This window comes from Porites lutea, chromosome 2, assembly GCF_958299795.1.
Source record: "Porites lutea chromosome 2, jaPorLute2.1, whole genome shotgun sequence".
NCBI lineage: Eukaryota > Metazoa > Cnidaria > Anthozoa > Scleractinia > Poritidae > Porites > Porites lutea.
Genome location: NC_133202.1, coordinates 17,056,547 through 17,062,997, shown reverse-complemented (window position 1 = coordinate 17,062,997; position 6,451 = coordinate 17,056,547). Strand labels below are relative to the sequence as shown.

Below are 6,451 nucleotides of genomic sequence, written 5' to 3'. Positions count from 1 at the left end.
TCGCTGTTATTAGGAGTTATTTGCTCGGTCATCCATAATCAACTATTTCTTCTGACAGGCGATATGACGGACCAAATATTCTAGTTTTTTGCAATTTGAAACACGTTTAACCTCAGAAAATTTGATACTTACTTCCTGTTTATGCTAGAGGCCCAGAGCACGTACAGACAAGTTAAACATTTTGCAAAGGACAGTTCTTTATTAGAACCCGAGAAGAATTACCGATTCAGCTGAGTGGCTTCGGTTTAGAAGTAAATCAAATACTCTATTTGATTCAGTGAATGTTTAAAGTTAGTAGCTGTCACGACAAAAAATGAAGCAATCGGCAAGGAAAGAAGAGAACGGAGCGATTAGAAGACAAACAGTGGACAGTTTGAGTTGCAGGTCAGCTTTGCTGTTGTCTGTTGTATGTTGTATCGCACTGATTCACGTGGAACTCAGAATACAAGAACATTATCGACTGATATCATCTTCAGTAACATACTGTGGCCAGATGGAGAAACACATTCTTCAAAAAATTCAGCAGAATAACAAAGTTTGGCAAATTACGAAAGGCAGCCATTTAGCGGGTCAAAGAGAGCAGACAACGGGTAAGTTTTAAAGGATATTCATGATCAGGTTATGTTTGAGCCAAAAGGAGCAGTTACGCCCCAATTTTTTTTTTGAACCAATGTGTCTAATGTGTCATGGAACGCGAATAATTTAAGTAACTATAAAATACAACCAAAATTATTTCATGGAGAGAAAGCAATCTTTAGTGGGCAATTCCATATTTTTACGTTTTCATTTGTTCACATTATTTTGTTTCTGTTTTTTTGGCTATTTTTCAAGGCCCCGAAGTCACCAACTCAAGACAGAAGCGCGCATCGCCTGTTAAATCACAGAAAAAATCCACGCAAACAACCTCCAATGTAAAACTACTGATTAAAGAAGAGCTGCGACTGTTACAGAACCAAATCTGTACTAAAGATGAAACGCTTTGCCGCTCAGGACCAAAAGGTAACACTGGACGACGAGGACGGCCTGGTATCCGAGGAAGATCAGGTCCCCCAGGGAGACTCGGGCCTGAGGGGCCTCCTGGTAAACATGGACCAATAGGACCTCAAGGAGCAATGGGTATAAAGGGGGATCTCGGAATTCCGGGTGACCCTGGTCCCGTGGGGCCTCGAGGTCCACAAGGTGAGAAAGGCACAAAGGGTGAGCCGGGCCAGTCCATCTCGGCTCCAACTCTGCTGCAGCGTCCTGTTGAAACCACAGTCAATGAAAGTCAGACAGTCATCTTAAAATGTACAGCCGACGGTAATCCAACTCCTCTAGTTACGTGGTCTAAGATACATTCTTCGCTTCCAGTTGGACGTCACGTGGTAGAGTCCAGTGGCGCTCTTATCGTAAAGAACGTTAGACCTGGAGACGAGGGTGTTTACAGCTGCAGAGCTGAAAACTTGTTGGGAAGTGTCAACGCGTCTGCGAAACTTACAGTTCAATGTAAGTTGACCTGTTATATTTTCCAGCATTCTAATCTTGCAGCAGTCTTATTTAGAGGTCCTATGAAGACTAAGAACTTTGTTGTGATTTTGCTATTGCAGCAGGGGGTAGATCAGTCAGGCGACTGAACGGACTAGCAGTAAAATAGAAGGCTCTTTCTTTCGTTTTCTCTTTCTCGCTTATTATTCACTCAGGTTAATTAACTACTAAACTAATGATCTCACAGTTCATTCAGCTACGATTAAAACCCACGTACGTTTTATGTTCTAAGAAAGTCGCAAATTTTTAAACATGAAGCGTATATTTGGCCATACAAACACGCTCGTTTAAAATGTTTTGATTTGTTATGCTATACAGGATACCTTAAAGGAATTCATTGGAACAATTCATCGGGAATTTTAATCTTAAGAGAGGACAGCTCATTGAGTTGAAGGAGTAGCCATAATTGGGGTAAGAGACCGCAAGCGCGGGGTCCAGGCGGCTCCATCGAAATAGCCAAATGTGCTATTTTTAGAACAAACTGCGCCACCCTCTACGTCACAAACTCGCGTGGGGAGCCGCGAAACCGCGCGGCTGTCGTGGGGAAATTCAGGAGATGGGCGATCGTTTGCGACTTCATTTGAGTGCTCTCTGAGCTTTTGAAGTGCTTCATATCTCGAGAGGCAATGCATGAACAGTGGAGGAATGAGCGAATGTTATATAAACATTACTAGAAATAAGTTTGTAAATGATGTAGATGAAATAAGTCATATAAGGACTGCATGCGGAAATGAAATCAATTGAAGAATTCGCGAATGATCCTCGCAGTTGTGAACGCAATTTATGCAATTGCGTAAGAAGCCTGAAAGAAAAATTAGGACTTCAACGGGATCTGAACCCGTGACCTCGCGATCCGGTGCGATACTCTATCCAACTAAGCTATGAAGCCACTGATGTTGGGAACTGGTCCCAACATCATGAGTGGCTTCATAGCTCAGAGTTGGTTAGAGCATCGCACCAGCATCGCAAGGTCACGGGTTCAAACATTCGCTGTCCTCACAATTAGAGTTATTGTCCAAGAGGTTCTCCTCAAGGCCTTGCCTCAAATTCAGAGGAGGCAATGATGACAGAAATTGAATTTATTTATCTCCTACGAAAGTAATTTCCGACGCCATTTTGTTTCTTTATCCTTTGCGCGGCGCCCTCGCAAAGAATGCGTCTGTGATTGCGCCTGTCTGTCACACGAGAGGGCACAATTTATGCTAAAAATAGCCAATAGGCCATTTGCATGATGGCGTCATTTTACTACTATGACCAGGATCGTTCAGGTTTTTTCTTTTTTGTGCAAATTAGGGCTTTTGTTATTTAAACCTCACTGTGGCTACCAAATTTAAATAAGAAAAGAAAACCTCTCCACAACGGCCACCTTGAGGACAGGAGAAAGTGGCCATTGTAGAGAGGTGGCCCGTTATGGGGAGGTAGGGGTGTAAATCATATAACAAATTTTTTTAGGTAGTATCTCAGAATAGTAATCCGATCATATATAATAATTATGTAGAGATAAAAGAAAAAAAAACCTTGAATAATGTTTCGAATCAAAATGTTAACGTGACAAAACGAACAAGGTTCGCATTATTCGCCAGAAGTATTGGGACAATTCTTGCTTACTGCGCAGTATACGATTGCCGCGATTAATCATCAACACGCCAACGGAATCAAATGTCATGACCGTTTTGACCTTTTTGTCAGTCGCTGAAAAAACTGGTCGTTGTCGAGAGGTTTATTTGGCCGTTGGGGGACGCTTTAGTGGCAGTTGCCGTTATAGAAAGGTAGCTGATAGTGAAGGTTCGAATGTATTTCGATGGAACCAACGCCATTACTAGAAAAGGTATCCAGTTATAATCTCCTACCCCGATTATGGCTCCTGGTTGAAGCATCGTTTCCTTCTCTTGCGGGATATGACAGGGCTAACAATGTTGTTTTATGTTATCAATTTTTTGACAGTTGCTCCTCAGGTCTTGCTGTCTTCTAAAACAAAGTTGGCAGAGGAAAAACAAAACGTCACTATCGCCTGCACTGCTACTGGTCAGCCGCAACCCGATATCAAGTGGTCCAAGTCCGATGGAACCATACCGACAGATAGAAATGGGGTGATAAACGGAGCACTGACAATCTACAATGTAGCAAAGACGGACAGAGGAACATACGTTTGTAAGGCAAAGAATATCCTCGGATTCGCATCAGACACGAGTTTGCTTATGGTATTTTCTCCTCTGCGCTTCAAAATGAATTTTCCTCAAGAGGTGACTCCTTATATTTTTGGTTCAACTGTTCGTTTGCCGTGTGTGGCCGAAAGTGACCTGAAAACTACAATTACTTGGTCGAAGAATGGTAAATCCTCACTTCCTGTTGACGCTATTGTCCTTCAAAATAACACTTTAGTTTTGGAAAACTTCAGGAAATCACACGAGGGATCCTACAGCTGTGTGGCGACTAATGCTGTGTCAACAATTGAGGCTAAAGTCAAAATCAATTCTCCAGTTACAGCACCCGTCTCCTGTTCTGTTATAAGAAAATACGTGAGCAGTGTGAGCGGAAATTACGTCATTGATCCAGATAGCGAGGGAGGCCTGGCACCATTTACTGTATATTGTGATATGGCTGACAAGAATGGTGTTGGTGTGACAGTCATCAGTCACGACAGTGAGAGCAGAACAAAGGTGCGTGACGGCCTTGGTTATGGAAGTCAGGGTAGTTACTCACGTTTCATTCATTACACTTGAGCGAGTCTGTCTCAGCTGACAAGTCTGACCAGAGTCTCCTCACACTGTGAACAGTTTATCAAATACGAGTGTTATGGTTCAAGGCTATTGAGAAATGGAATGGGATGGTGGGTGTCACGTGATTCTTCCAAGATGACGTACTGGGGTGGAGCATTAGCTGGAAGTGGTAAGTGCGCATGCGGGATGACCAACTCATGTGCGGACTCCAGCTATGGCTGTAACTGTGATAAGAATGACGATGTATGGCGGGAAGATAGCGGTCTCCTGACTGACAAGACAAAACTTCCAATAAAACAGCTCAGGTTTGGTGATGCAGGGAATAGCTACAACCAAGGTTATCATACTCTTGGAAAACTCAAGTGTTACGGCTCATCATAGATGATAACAATTAACATATCGCGTAGAAAAAACCTTGGAGTTAAAAACAAAAACAGTTATATAAACGGCAGCTCAGGAGAGACACCAAACTTACAAAACGACAACACTATTACCTTTTTTTAGTTAGTTTTGCGTCGTGTTTTAAAAGTTTGACGCCAGTAACAGCTGCTGGGCATGTAAAATAGATTGGCAAGTGTTTAGTTAAATTTACCTGTAGAGTTGCCTTGGAACTTGATTCGTATATGTGCTAAGCATTTTTCAATAGGTAAGTTCTGCCGCTTTCACTTCTACCACAGTGTGGGTAAGAACCGCATGAAACGGCCATATACTTGTTTTATGAACAAAACACTGCAAGAAACTGCAAAGGTCTTTTATCAATTACAATCTTGAGGCAACTGATATTCATTTTGGATACTTTGCAAATGTTGGCAACCATCTGTGGAATTTAAGGCCTTCCTACAATCAGGAGCTCACTACGAAAACTTGCTTACTAAACCTGTGATCGAAAAAGAGGTGGAACGACTTGAGAATTGTTTGAAATAGATCTTACAAAAAGCACCGGCATCAATGACCTGAGCCCAAGAATACGCAAGAATAATTCTTCAAACAGAACCTCTAATCAAACAGCGAGTTTAATTACTTTAATCTTTAACGAAAAGTGTTTTTCAGATGATGAAGAACAAATTAATTAGCTTTTAATTATATATTAAAACACGTCTATTATACAGCACTAAGCATCACTTAACGAAATCAGCTACCTGATATAGAACTTACATCAAATAAGTTCCTGTCCTTAGTTGTGTCCTACAATGTAAACTATGACCACGTTTCCCGTAAATGTGTTCATTATAAGTCAATGTTTTTTATAAAGTAAAGCACCTAAGACTTAACTACTCGGTAGTCAAAAAGTTATAAAGGAACACGTACCGGCCTAGTGGAAATCGCTCTGACAAACACTGTGCATTACCGTTCGTTGCTATTGCAACGCACAACAGAAACGTTTATTAGTCCTAAATGCCAGTTAAGTTTATCTTCTCACGAGATTGGATCGATGGGTGACCTTGACTTGCAGACTGGAGCATTTTTTCATCAAGCAAGTTCTTATCTTAAAATAACTCCAGTTTTACACTGATTTACATTTAGGCCGTTATAAGACTTACGAGCTTCTATGTTTTTCTCATACTAGTAAAATCTCACCAAGTCAATTAATGTTAATTAATTGGTGTTGGGTGAAAAGCCTAATAACCGACTTTAATACATGGTCTTAGACCGACTTGTGGGTTAAGCAAACGCCGCCTCCCTCAATAAAAAAATGGTGTTAGTTCTTCCTTTCGTTCAGCCCAGCAGTGGTTGAATCAGTTCCGGATGGGAGGTTAGATCGGACTTCAGCATGTAAAGGCGAACTATGTAGAGGCGCACTATGCAGTGGTTCAGTCCATGCTTGATCTCACCCCATGGGAAAGGCGAAAAGCAGCGGGGAGAGTCCGCGTCTCGCCCTTCTCGCGAGGGGTAATTTTCACACGCGCTCGCGTTTGGGTCGCTCCACTATCCCTGAGGGAAAATGAGGGACTTCTCGTGGTCTACTCTATGATGAGTATTATCGAGCATTTTACTGACTTTTGTGGGGGCTACCGAGCATTTTAGAGGGAAACAGTAGTAGGGAAACAAAAGCATATCTTCAAATGCACTTTGCAACACAGAATGTCTGAAAATTACACCCCGAAGCTCCTTAGATGTGCAAGGACGGAGGAATCTTTTTCGAAGTTTGTTTTTGTTGGAGGGGGGGGGGGGGGGCGCGGTGGGGGAACTGGCTAATGACTCTGGAG

At 42.1% G+C, this 6,451-nt stretch overlaps 1 pseudogene; it reads left to right on the top strand.

Moving 5' to 3' along the window:
- The first annotated feature begins 303 nt into the window (after positions 1-303).
- Positions 304-5,769, top strand: LOC140927899 (uncharacterized; annotated as a pseudogene).
- Positions 5,770-6,451: the final 682 nt, after the last annotated feature.